This window comes from Ambystoma mexicanum, unplaced genomic scaffold (genome assembly GCF_040938575.1).
Source record: "Ambystoma mexicanum isolate Mex_15411 unplaced genomic scaffold, UKY_AmexF1_1 Mex_scaf1, whole genome shotgun sequence".
Taxonomy (NCBI): Eukaryota; Metazoa; Chordata; class Amphibia; order Caudata; family Ambystomatidae; genus Ambystoma; species Ambystoma mexicanum.
Window position 1 is genome coordinate 3,509,768 of NW_027182324.1, and position 14,060 is coordinate 3,523,827.

The window sequence follows — 14,060 nt, forward strand, 5'->3', positions numbered from 1 at the left end:
CCAGATATAGAGATTTGCAGCATCTAGGACTTTAATGTTCACCCACTTACGGATTTGAATGTTTTGCCACATTCATGAGTGCAAACTTGCTCCCCAGTAAAGACGAACATGTGCTCCTCAATGCACACACTGGGCAATGCAGTCCACTCTAAATCGACGATTAATGACATGCTTGTTTTGTGCAATGGAGTTTCAGTCAATTGGAAAACATTTTGAAAAGTTATATTGCAACAGAAGCCCAGCCTTAAAAAAGTGGATTTCACTTCTAAATGATTACATGAGGAAGGAAAGGAGACCAGATGCAAAAAAGGTGCTGTGGCTTAGTTGGTTAAAGCGCCTGTCTAGTAAACAGGAGATCCTGAGTTCGAATCTCAGCAGCGCCTGTCTGCTTTTTTTCGACCAATCTGTCTCCCCAATATTAAAACTTTGTACAAAGATTGCTATTTCATGCTATTTAGAAGCACAGTCAGGCTTCATATGTTGGCAAAGCATCCAAGAACTCTGGACTCCACTACCTTAGAGTCATATTGCCCAAGGTTGCGATGCCATCAGAAATAGCACATATTAGAATGAGCAATTCATATTTCCTGCTTAATTTTTTGTAAAAGAAGCAATGGTACGCCTGAACAGGGACTTGAACCCTGGACCCTCAGATTAAAAGTCTGATGCTCTACCGACTGAGCTATCCAGGCACATGGATCACTGCCATTTGAAACTTGATTTTCACTCTACAGCACCTCCATACATGGCTACCTCACTGGTCAATAAAGGAAATGAATTACTAGTGCATTACACACATTTTGACACTGGAGACATAACTTTTTTCAGTCATTCCGTATCCAGATATAGAGATTTGCAGCATCTAGGACTTTAATGTTCACCCACTTACAGATTTGAATGTTTTGCCACATTCATGAGTGCAAACTTGCTCCCCAGTAAATACGAACATGTGCTCCTCAATGCACACACTGGGCAATGCAGTCCACTCTAAATCGACGATTAATGACATGCTCGTTTTGTGCAATGGAGTTTCAGTCAATTGGAAAACATTTTGAAAAGTTATATTGCAACAGAAGCCCAGCCTTAAAAAAGTGGATTTCACTTCTAAATGATTACATGAGGAAGGAAAGGAGACCAGATGCAAAAAAGGTGCTGTGGCTTAGTTGGTTAAAGCGCCTGTCTAGTAAACAGGAGATCCTGAGTTAGAATCTCAGCAGCGCCTGTCTGCTTTTTTTCGACCAATCTGTCTCCCCAATATTAAAACTTTGTACAAAGATTGCTATTTCATGCTATTTAGAAGCACAGTCAGGCTTGATATGTTGGCAAAGCATCCAAGAACTCTGGACTCCACTACCTTAGAGTCATATTGCCCAAGGTTGCGATGCCATCAGAAATAGCACATATTAGAATGAGCAATTCATATTTCCTGCTTAATTTTTTGTAAAAGAAGCAAAGGTACGCCTGAACAGGGACTTGAACCCTGGACCCTCAGATTAAAAGTCTGATGCTTTACCGACTGAGCTATCCATGCACATGGATCACTGCCATTTGAAACTTGATTTTCACTCTACAGCACCTCCATACATGGCTACCTCACTGGTCAATAAAGGAAATGAATTACTAGTGCATTACACACATTTTGACACTGGAGACATAACTTTTTTCAGTCATTCCGTATCCAGATATAGAGATTTGCAGCATCTAGGACTTTAATGTTCACCCACTTACGGATTTGAATGTTTTGCCACATTCATGAGTGCAAACTTGCTCCCCAGTAAATACGAACATGTGCTCCTCAATGCACACACTGGGCAATGCAATCCACTCTAAATCGACGATTAATGACATGCTCGTTTTGTGCAATGGAGTTTCAGTCAATTGGAAAACATTTTGAAAAGTTATATTGCAACAGAAGCCCAGCCTTAAAAAAGTGGATTTCACTTCTAAATGATTACATGAGGAAGGAAAGGAGACCAGATGCAAAAAAGGTGCTGTGGCTTAGTTGGTTAAAGCGCCTGTCTAGTAAACAGGAGATCCTGAGTTCGAATCTCAGCAGCGCCTGTCTGCTTTTTTTTCGACCAATCTGTCTCCCCAATATTAAAACTTTGTACAAAGATTGCTATTTCATGCTATTTAGAAGCACAGTCAGGCTTCATATGTTGGCAAAGCATCCAAGAACTCTGGACTCCACTACCTTAGAGTCATATTGCCCAAGGTTGCGATGCCATCAGAAATAGCACATATTAGAATGAGCAATTCATATTTCCTGCTTAATTTTTTGTAAAAGAAGCAAAGGTACGCCTGAACAGGGACTTGAACCCTGGACCCTCAGATTAAAAGTCTGATGCTCTACCGACTGAGCTATCCAGGCACATGGATCACTGCCATTTGAAACTTGATTTTCACTCTACAGCACCTCCATACATGGCTACCTCACTGGTCAATAAAGGAAATGAATTACTAGTGCATTACACACATTTTGACACTGGAGACATAACTTTTTTCAGTCATTCCGTATCCAGATATAGAGATTTGCAGCATCTAGGACTTTAATGTTCACCCACTTACGGATTTGAATGTTTTGCCACATTCATGAGTGCAAACTTGCTCCCCAGTAAATACGAACATGTGCTCCTCAATGCACACACTGGGCAATGCAATCCACTCTAAATCGACGATTAATGACATGCTCGTTTTGTGCAATGGAGTTTCAGTCAATTGGAAAACATTTTGAAAAGTTATATTGCAACAGAAGCCCAGCCTTAAAAAAGTGGATTTCACTTCTAAATGATTACATGAGGAAGGAAAGGAGACCAGATGCAAAAAAGGTGCTGTGGCTTAGTTGGTTAAAGCGCCTGTCTAGTAAACAGGAGATCCTGAGTTCGAATCTCAGCAGCGCCTGTCTGCTTTTTTTTCGACCAATCTGTCTCCCCAATATTAAAACTTTGTACAAAGATTGCTATTTCATGCTATTTAGAAGCACAGTCAGGCTTGAAATGTTGGCAAAGCATCCAAGAACTCTGGACTCCACTACCTTAGAGTCATATTGCCCAAGGTTGCGATGCCATCAGAAACAGCACATATTAGAATGAGCAATTCATATTTCCTGCTTAATTTTTTGTAAAAGAAGCAAAGGTACGCCTGAACAGGGACTTGAACCCTGGACCCTCAGATTAAAAGTCTGATGCTCTACCGACTGAGCTATCCAGGCACAGGGATCACTGCCCATTTGAAACTTGATTTTCACTCTACAGCACCTCCATACATGGCTACCTCACTGGTCAATAAAGGAAATGAATTACTAGTGCATTACACACATTTCGACACTGGAGACATAACTTTTTTCAGTCATTCCGTATCCAGATATAGAGATTTGCAGCATCTAGGACTTTAATGTTCACCCACTTACGGATTTGAATGTTTTGCCACATTCATGAGTGCAAACTTGCTCCCCAGTAAAGACGAACATGTGCTCCTCAATGCACACACTGGGCAATGCAGTCCACTCTAAATCGACGATTAATGACATGCTTGTTTTGTGCAATGGAGTTTCAGTCAATTGGAAAACATTTTGAAAAGTTATATTGCAACAGAAGCCCAGCCTTAAAAAAGTGGATTTCACTTCTAAATGATTACATGAGGAAGGAAAGGAGACCAGATGCAAAAAAGGTGCTGTGGCTTAGTTGGTTAAAGCGCCTGTCTAGTAAACAGGAGATCCTGAGTTCGAATCTCAGCAGCGCCTGTCTGCTTTTTTTTCGACCAATCTGTCTCCCCAATATTAAAACTTTGTACAAAGATTGCTATTTCATGCTATTTAGAAGCACAGTCAGGCTTGAAATGTTGGCAAAGCATCCAAGAACTCTGGACTCCACTACCTTAGAGTCATATTGCCCAAGGTTGCGATGTTATCAGAAATAGCACATATTAGAATGAGCAATTCATATTTCCTGCTTAATTTTTTGTAAAAGAAGCAAAGGTACACCTGAACAGGGACTTGAACCCTGGACCCTCAGATTAAAAGTCTGATGCTCTACCGACTGAGCTATCCAGGCACAGGGATCACTGCCCATTTGAAACTTGATTTTCACTCTACAGCACCTCCATACATGGCTACCTCACTGGTCAATAAAGGAAATGAATTACTAGTGCATTACACACATTTTGACACTGGAGACATAACTTTTTTCAGTCATTCCGTATCCAGATATAGAGATTTGCAGCATCTAGGACTTTAATGTTCACCCACTTACGGATTTGAATGTTTTGCCACATTCATGAGTGCAAACTTGCTCCCCAGTAAATACGAACATGTGCTCCTCAATGCACACACTGGGCAATGCAGTCCACTCTAAATCGACGATTAATGACATGCTCGTTTTGTGCAATGGAGTTTCAGTCAATTGGAAAACATTTTGAAAAGTTATATTGCAACAGAAGCCCAGCCTTAAAAAAGTGGATTTCACTTCTAAATGATTACATGAGGAAGGAAAGGAGACCAGATGCAAAAAAGGTGCTGTGGCTTAGTTGGTTAAAGCGCCTGTCTAGTAAACAGGAGATCCTGAGTTAGAATCTCAGCAGCGCCTGTCTGCTTTTTTTCGACCAATCTGTCTCCCCAATATTAAAACTTTGTACAAAGATTGCTATTTCATGCTATTTAGAAGCACAGTCAGGCTTGATATGTTGGCAAAGCATCCAAGAACTCTGGACTCCACTACCTTAGAGTCATATTGCCCAAGGTTGCGATGCCATCAGAAATAGCACATATTAGAATGAGCAATTCATATTTCCTGCTTAATTTTTTGTAAAAGAAGCAAAGGTACGCCTGAACAGGGACTTGAACCCTGGACCCTCAGATTAAAAGTCTGATGCTTTACCGACTGAGCTATCCATGCACATGGATCACTGCCATTTGAAACTTGATTTTCACTCTACAGCACCTCCATACATGGCTACCTCACTGGTCAATAAAGGAAATGAATTACTAGTGCATTACACACATTTTGACACTGGAGACATAACTTTTTTCAGTCATTCCGTATCCAGATATAGAGATTTGCAGCATCTAGGACTTTAATGTTCACCCACTTACGGATTTGAATGTTTTGCCACATTCATGAGTGCAAACTTGCTCCCCAGTAAAGACGAACATGTGCTCCTCAATGCACACACTGGGCAATGCAGTCCACTCTAAATCGACGATTAATGACATGCTCGTTTTGTGCAATGGAGTTTCAGTCAATTGGAAAACATTTTGAAAAGTTATATTGCAACAGAAGCCCAGCCTTAAAAAAGTGGATTTCACTTCTGATTGATTACATGAGGAAGGAAAGGAGACCAGATGCAAAAAAGGGGCTGTGGCTTAGTTGGTTAAAGCGCCTGTCTAGTAAACAGGAGATCCTGAGTTCGAATCTCAGCAGCGCCTGTCTGCTTTTTTTTCGACCAATCTGTCTCCCCAATATTAAAACTTTGTACAAAGATTGCTATTTCATGCTATTTAGAAGCACAGTCAGGCTTGAAATGTTGGCAAAGCATCCAAGAACTCTGGACTCCACTACCTTAGAGTCATATTGCCCAAGGTTGCGATGCCATCAGAAACAGCACATATTAGAATGAGCAATTCATATTTCCTGCTTAATTTTTTGTAAAAGAAGCAAAGGTACGCCTGAACAGGGACTTGAACCCTGGACCCTCAGATTAAAAGTCTGATGCTCTACCGACTGAGCTATCCAGGCACAGGGATCACTGCCCATTTGAAACTTGATTTTCACTCTACAGCACCTCCATACATGGCTACCTCACTGGTCAATAAAGGAAATGAATTACTAGTGCATTACACACATTTCGACACTGGAGACATAACTTTTTTCAGTCATTCCGTATCCAGATATAGAGATTTGCAGCATCTAGGACTTTAATGTTCACCCACTTACGGATTTGAATGTTTTGCCACATTCATGAGTGCAAACTTGCTCCCCAGTAAAGACGAACATGTGCTCCTCAATGCACACACTGGGCAATGCAGTCCACTCTAAATCGACGATTAATGACATGCTTGTTTTGTGCAATGGAGTTTCAGTCAATTGGAAAACATTTTGAAAAGTTATATTGCAACAGAAGCCCAGCCTTAAAAAAGTGGATTTCACTTCTAAATGATTACATGAGGAAGGAAAGGAGACCAGATGCAAAAAAGGTGCTGTGGCTTAGTTGGTTAAAGCGCCTGTCTAGTAAACAGGAGATCCTGAGTTCGAATCTCAGCAGCGCCTGTCTGCTTTTTTTCGACCAATCTGTCTCCCCAATATTAAAACTTTGTACAAAGATTGCTATTTCATGCTATTTAGAAGCACAGTCAGGCTTCATATGTTGGCAAAGCATCCAAGAACTCTGGACTCCACTACCTTAGAGTCATATTGCCCAAGGTTGCGATGCCATCAGAAATAGCACATATTAGAATGAGCAATTCATATTTCCTGCTTAATTTTTTGTAAAAGAAGCAAAGGTACGCCTGAACAGGGACTTGAACCCTGGACCCTCAGATTAAAAGTCTGATGCTCTACCGACTGAGCTATCCAGGCACATGGATCACTGCCATTTGAAACTTGATTTTCACTCTACAGCACCTCCATACATGGCTACCTCACTGGTCAATAAAGGAAATGAATTACTAGTGCATTACACACATTTTGACACTGGAGACATAACTTTTTTCAGTCATTCGTATCCAGATATAGAGATTTGCAGCATCTAGGACTTTAATGTTCACCCACTTACGGATTTGAATGTTTTGCCACATTCATGAGTGCAAACTTGCTCCCCAGTAAATACGAACATGTGCTCCTCAATGCACACACTGGGCAATGCAGTCCACTCTAAATCGACGATTAATGACATGCTCGTTTTGTGCAATGGAGTTTCAGTCAATTGGAAAACATTTTGAAAAGTTATATTGCAACAGAAGCCCAGCCTTAAAAAAGTGGATTTCACTTCTAAATGATTACATGAGGAAGGAAAGGAGACCAGATGCAAAAAAGGTGCTGTGGCTTAGTTGGTTAAAGCGCCTGTCTAGTAAACAGGAGATCCTGAGTTAGAATCTCAGCAGCGCCTGTCTGCTTTTTTTCGACCAATCTGTCTCCCCAATATTAAAACTTTGTACAAAGATTGCTATTTCATGCTATTTAGAAGCACAGTCAGGCTTGATATGTTGGCAAAGCATCCAAGAACTCTGGACTCCACTACCTTAGAGTCATATTGCCCAAGGTTGCGATGCCATCAGAAATAGCACATATTAGAATGAGCAATTCATATTTCCTGCTTAATTTTTTGTAAAAGAAGCAAAGGTACGCCTGAACAGGGACTTGAACCCTGGACCCTCAGATTAAAAGTCTGATGCTCTACCGACTGAGCTATCCATGCACATGGATCACTGCCATTTGAAACTTGATTTTCACTCTACAGCACCTCCATACATGGCTACCTCACTGGTCAATAAAGGAAATGAATTACTAGTGCATTACACACATTTTGACACTGGAGACATAACTTTTTTCAGTCATTCCGTATCCAGATATAGAGATTTGCAGCATCTAGGACTTTAATGTTCACCCACTTACGGATTTGAATGTTTTGCCACATTCATGAGTGCAAACTTGCTCCCCAGTAAATACGAACATGTGCTCCTCAATGCACACACTGGGCAATGCAGTCCACTCTAAATCGACGATTAATGACATGCTCGTTTTGTGCAATGGAGTTTCAGTCAATTGGAAAACATTTTGAAAAGTTATATTGCAACAGAAGCCCAGCCTTAAAAAAGTGGATTTCACTTCTAAATGATTACACGAGGAAGGAAAGGAGACCAGATGCAAAAAAGGTGCTGTGGCTTAGTTGGTTAAAGCGCCTGTCTAGTAAACAGGAGATCCTGAGTTAGAATCTCAGCAGCGCCTGTTTGCTTTTTTTCGACCAATCTGTCTCCCCAATATTAAAACTTTGTACAAAGATTGCTATTTCATGCTATTTAGAAGCACAGTCAGGCTTGATATGTTGGCAAAGCATCCAAGAACTCTGGACTCCACTACCTTAGAGTCATATTGCCCAAGGTTGCGATGCCATCAGAAATAGCACATATTAGAATGAGCAATTCATATTTCCTGCTTAATTTTTTGTAAAAGAAGCAAAGGTACGCCTGAACAGGGACTTGAACCCTGGACCCTCAGATTAAAAGTCTGATGCTCTACCGACTGAGCTATCCAGGCACAGGGATCACTGCCCATTTGAAACTTGATTTTCACTCTACAGCACCTCCATACATGGCTACCTCACTGGTCAATAAAGGAAATGAATTACTAGTGCATTACACACATTTTGACACTGGAGACATAACTTTTTTCAGTCATTCCGTATCCAGATATAGAGATTTGCAGCATCTAGGACTTTAATGTTCACCCACTTACGGATTTGAATGTTTTGCCACATTCATGAGTGCAAACTTGCTCCCCAGTAAAGACGAACATGTGCTCCTCAATGCACACACTGGGCAATGCAGTCCACTCTAAATCGACGATTAATGACATGCTCGTTTTGTGCAATGGAGTTTCAGTCAATTGGAAAACATTTTGAAAAGTTATATTGCAACAGAAGCCCAGCCTTAAAAAAGTGGATTTCACTTCTGATTGATTACATGAGGAAGGAAAGGAGACCAGATGCAAAAAAGGGGCTGTGGCTTAGTTGGTTAAAGCGCCTGTCTAGTAAACAGGAGATCCTGAGTTCGAATCTCAGCAGCGCCTGTCTGCTTTTTTTTCGACCAATCTGTCTCCCCAATATTAAAACTTTGTACAAAGATTGCTATTTCATGCTATTTAGAAGCACAGTCAGGCTTGAAATGTTGGCAAAGCATCCAAGAACTCTGGACTCCACTACCTTAGAGTCATATTGCCCAAGGTTGCGATGCCATCAGAAACAGCACATATTAGAATGAGCAATTCATATTTCCTGCTTAATTTTTTGTAAAAGAAGCAAAGGTACACCTGAACAGGGACTTGAACCCTGGACCCTCAGATTAAAAGTCTGATGCTCTACCGACTGAGCTATCCAGGCACAGGGATCACTGCCCATTTGAAACTTGATTTTCACTCTACAGCACCTCCATACATGGCTACCTCACTGGTCAATAAAGGAAATGAATTACTAGTGCATTACACACATTTCGACACTGGAGACATAACTTTTTTCAGTCATTCCGTATCCAGATATAGAGATTTGCAGCATCTAGGACTTTAATGTTCACCCACTTACGAATTTGAATGTTTTGCCACATTCATGAGTGCAAACTTGCTCCCCAGTAAATACGAACATGTGCTCCTCAATGCACACACTGGGCAATGCAGTCCACTCTAAATCGACGATTAATGACATGCTCGTTTTGTGCAATGGAGTTTCAGTCAATTGGAAAACATTTTGAAAAGTTATATTGCAACAGAAGCCCAGCCTTAAAAAAGTGGATTTCACTTCTAAATGATTACATGAGGAAGGAAAGGAGACCAGATGCAAAAAAGGTGCTGTGGCTTAGTTGGTTAAAGCGCCTGTCTAGTAAACAGGAGATCCTGAGTTAGAATCTCAGCAGCGCCTGTCTGCTTTTTTTCGACCAATCTGTCTCCCCAATATTAAAACTTTGTACAAAGATTGCTATTTCATGCTATTTAGAAGCACAGTCAGGCTTGAAATGTTGGCAAAGCATCCAAGAACTCTGGACTCCACTACCTTAGAGTCATATTGCCCAAGGTTGCGATGCCATCAGAAATAGCACATATTAGAATGAGCAATTCATATTTCCTGCTTAATTTTTTGTAAAAGAAGCAAAGGTACGCCTGAACAGGGACTTGAACCCTGGACCCTCAGATTAAAAGTCTGATGCTCTACCGACTTAGCTATCCAGGCACAGGGATCACTGCCCATTTGAAACTTGATTTTCACTCTACAGCACCTCCATACATGGCTACCTCACTGGTCAATAAAGGAAATGAATTACTAGTGCATTACACACATTTTGACACTGGAGACATAACTTTTTTCAGTCATTCCGTATCCAGATATAGAGATTTGCAGCATCTAGGACTTTAATGTTCACCCACTTACGGATTTGAATGTTTTGCCACATTCATGAGTGCAAACTTGCTCCCCAGTAAAGACGAACATGTGCTCCTCAATGCACACACTGGGCAATGCAGTCCACTCTAAATCGACGATTAATGACATGCTTGTTTTGTGCAATGGAGTTTCAGTCAATTGGAAAACATTTTGAAAAGTTATATTGCAACAGAAGCCCAGCCTTAAAAAAGTGGATTTCACTTCTAAATGATTACATGAGGAAGGAAAGGAGACCAGATGCAAAAAAGGTGCTGTGGCTTAGTTGGTTAAAGCGCCTGTCTAGTAAACAGGAGATCCTGAGTTCGAATCTCAGCAGCGCCTGTCTGCTTTTTTTCGACCAATCTGTCTCCCCAATATTAAAACTTTGTACAAAGATTGCTATTTCATGCTATTTAGAAGCACAGTCAGGCTTCATATGTTGGCAAAGCATCCAAGAACTCTGGACTCCACTACCTTAGAGTCATATTGCCCAAGGTTGCGATGCCATCAGAAATAGCACATATTAGAATGAGCAATTCATATTTCCTGCTTAATTTTTTGTAAAAGAAGCAAAGGTACGCCTGAACAGGGACTTGAACCCTGGACCCTCAGATTAAAAGTCTGATGCTCTACCGACTGAGCTATCCAGGCACATGGATCACTGCCATTTGAAACTTGATTTTCACTCTACAGCACCTCCATACATGGCTACCTCACTGGTCAATAAAGGAAATGAATTACTAGTGCATTACACACATTTTGACACTGGAGACATAACTTTTTTCAGTCATTCGTATCCAGATATAGAGATTTGCAGCATCTAGGACTTTAATGTTCACCCACTTACGGATTTGAATGTTTTGCCACATTCATGAGTGCAAACTTGCTCCCCAGTAAATACGAACATGTGCTCCTCAATGCACACACTGGGCAATGCAGTCCACTCTAAATCGACGATTAATGACATGCTCGTTTTGTGCAATGGAGTTTCAGTCAATTGGAAAACATTTTGAAAAGTTATATTGCAACAGAAGCCCAGCCTTAAAAAAGTGGATTTCACTTCTAAATGATTACATGAGGAAGGAAAGGAGACCAGATGCAAAAAAGGTGCTGTGGCTTAGTTGGTTAAAGCGCCTGTCTAGTAAACAGGAGATCCTGAGTTAGAATCTCAGCAGCGCCTGTCTGCTTTTTTTCGACCAATCTGTCTCCCCAATATTAAAACTTTGTACAAAGATTGCTATTTCATGCTATTTAGAAGCACAGTCAGGCTTGATATGTTGGCAAAGCATCCAAGAACTCTGGACTCCACTACCTTAGAGTCATATTGCCCAAGGTTGCGATGCCATCAGAAATAGCACATATTAGAATGAGCAATTCATATTTCCTGCTTAATTTTTTGTAAAAGAAGCAAAGGTACGCCTGAACAGGGACTTGAACCCTGGACCCTCAGATTAAAAGTCTGATGCTCTACCGACTGAGCTATCCATGCACATGGATCACTGCCATTTGAAACTTGATTTTCACTCTACAGCACCTCCATACATGGCTACCTCACTGGTCAATAAAGGAAATGAATTACTAGTGCATTACACACATTTCGACACTGGAGACATAACTTTTTTCAGTCATTCCGTATCCAGATATAGAGATTTGCAGCATCTAGGACTTTAATGTTCACCCACTTACGAATTTGAATGTTTTGCCACATTCATGAGTGCAAACTTGCTCCCCAGTAAATACGAACATGTGCTCCTCAATGCACACACTGGGCAATGCAGTCCACTCTAAATCGACGATTAATGACATGCTCGTTTTGTGCAATGGAGTTTCAGTCAATTGGAAAACATTTTGAAAAGTTATATTGCAACAGAAGCCCAGCCTTAAAAAAGTGGATTTCACTTCTAAATGATTACATGAGGAAGGAAAGGAGACCAGATGCAAAAAAGGTGCTGTGGCTTAGTTGGTTAAAGCGCCTGTCTAGTAAACAGGAGATCCTGAGTTAGAATCTCAGCAGCGCCTGTCTGCTTTTTTTCGACCAATCTGTCTCCCCAATATTAAAACTTTGTACAAAGATTGCTATTTCATGCTATTTAGAAGCACAGTCAGGCTTGAAATGTTGGCAAAGCATCCAAGAACTCTGGACTCCACTACCTTAGAGTCATATTGCCCAAGGTTGCGATGCCATCAGAAATAGCACATATTAGAATGAGCAATTCATATTTCCTGCTTAATTTTTTGTAAAAGAAGCAAAGGTACGCCTGAACAGGGACTTGAACCCTGGACCCTCAGATTAAAAGTCTGATGCTCTACCGACTTAGCTATCCAGGCACAGGGATCACTGCCCATTTGAAACTTGATTTTCACTCTACAGCACCTCCATACATGGCTACCTCACTGGTCAATAAAGGAAATGAATTACTAGTGCATTACACACATTTTGACACTGGAGACATAACTTTTTTCAGTCATTCCGTATCCAGATATAGAGATTTGCAGCATCTAGGACTTTAATGTTCACCCACTTACGGATTTGAATGTTTTGCCACATTCATGAGTGCAAACTTGCTCCCCAGTAAAGACGAACATGTGCTCCTCAATGCACACACTGGGCAATGCAGTCCACTCTAAATCGACGATTAATGACATGCTCGTTTTGTGCAATGGAGTTTCAGTCAATTGGAAAACATTTTGAAAAGTTATATTGCAACAGAAGCCCAGCCTTAAAAAAGTGGATTTCACTTCTGATTGATTACATGAGGAAGGAAAGGAGACCAGATGCAAAAAAGGGGCTGTGGCTTAGTTGGTTAAAGCGCCTGTCTAGTAAACAGGAGATCCTGAGTTCGAATCTCAGCAGCGCCTGTCTGCTTTTTTTTCGACCAATCTGTCTCCCCAATATTAAAACTTTGTACAAAGATTGCTATTTCATGCTATTTAGAAGCACAGTCAGGCTTGAAATGTTGGCAAAGCATCCAAGAACTCTGGACTCCACTACCTTAGAGTCATATTGCCCAAGGTTGCGATGCCATCAGAAACAGCACATATTAGAATGAGCAATTCATATTTCCTGCTTCTTTTTTGTAAAAGAAGCAAAGGTACGCCTGAACAGGGACTTGAACCCTGGACCCTCAGATTAAAAGTCTGATGCTCTACCGACTGAGCTATCCAGGCACAGGGATCACTGCCCATTTGAAACTTGATTTTCACTCTACAGCACCTCCATACATGGCTACCTCACTGGTCAATAAAGGAAATGAATTACTAGTGCATTACACACATTTCGACACTGAAGACATAACTTTTTTCAGTCATTCCGTATCCAGATATAGAGATTTGCAGCATCTAGGACTTTAATGTTCACCCACTTACGGATTTGAATGTTTTGCCACATTCATGAGTGCAAACTTGCTCCCCAGTAAAGACGAACATGTGCTCCTCAATGCACACACTGGGCAATGCAGTCCACTCTAAATCGACGATTAATGACATGCTTGTTTTGTGCAATGGAGTTTCAGTCAATTGGAAAACATTTTGAAAAGTTATATTGCAACAGAAGCCCAGCCTTAAAAAAGTGGATTTCACTTCTAAATGATTACATGAGGAAGGAAAGGAGACCAGATGCAAAAAAGGTGCTGTGGCTTAGTTGGTTAAAGCGCCTTTCTAGTAAACAGGAGATCCTGAGTTCGAATCTCAGCAGCACCTGTCTGCTTTTTTTTCGACCAATCTGTCTCCCCAATATTAAAACTTTGTACAAAGATTGCTGTTTCATGCTATTTAGAAGCACAGTCAGGCTTGAAATGTTGGCAAAGCATCCAAGAACTCTGGACTCCACTACCTTAGAGTCATATTGCCCAAGGTTGCGATGCCATCAGAAATAGCACATATTAGAATGAGCAATTCATATTTCCTGCTTATTTTTTTGTAAAAGAAGCAAAGGTACGCCT

General features: G+C 40.9%; 6 non-coding genes across 6 annotated transcripts; all 6 read left to right on the forward strand.

Moving 5' to 3' along the window:
• The first annotated feature begins 309 nt into the window (after positions 1–309).
• Positions 310–383, forward strand: TRNAT-AGU (transfer RNA threonine (anticodon AGU)). Its single transcript has one exon. It is a non-coding gene; the product is annotated as a tRNA-Thr (tRNA).
• A 1,604-nt stretch (positions 384–1,987) lies between these two features.
• TRNAT-AGU (transfer RNA threonine (anticodon AGU)) lies at positions 1,988–2,061 on the forward strand. The gene has a single exon. It is a non-coding gene; the product is annotated as a tRNA-Thr (tRNA).
• Positions 2,062–2,827: 766 nt separating this feature from the next.
• Positions 2,828–2,901, forward strand: TRNAT-AGU (transfer RNA threonine (anticodon AGU)). The gene has a single exon. It is a non-coding gene; the product is annotated as a tRNA-Thr (tRNA).
• Positions 2,902–3,668: 767 nt separating this feature from the next.
• TRNAT-AGU (transfer RNA threonine (anticodon AGU)) lies at positions 3,669–3,742 on the forward strand. The gene has a single exon. It is a non-coding gene; the product is annotated as a tRNA-Thr (tRNA).
• Positions 3,743–6,189: 2,447 nt separating this feature from the next.
• Positions 6,190–6,263, forward strand: TRNAT-AGU (transfer RNA threonine (anticodon AGU)). The gene has a single exon. It is a non-coding gene; the product is annotated as a tRNA-Thr (tRNA).
• A 4,124-nt stretch (positions 6,264–10,387) lies between these two features.
• Positions 10,388–10,461, forward strand: TRNAT-AGU (transfer RNA threonine (anticodon AGU)). Its single transcript has one exon. It is a non-coding gene; the product is annotated as a tRNA-Thr (tRNA).
• Positions 10,462–14,060: the final 3,599 nt, after the last annotated feature.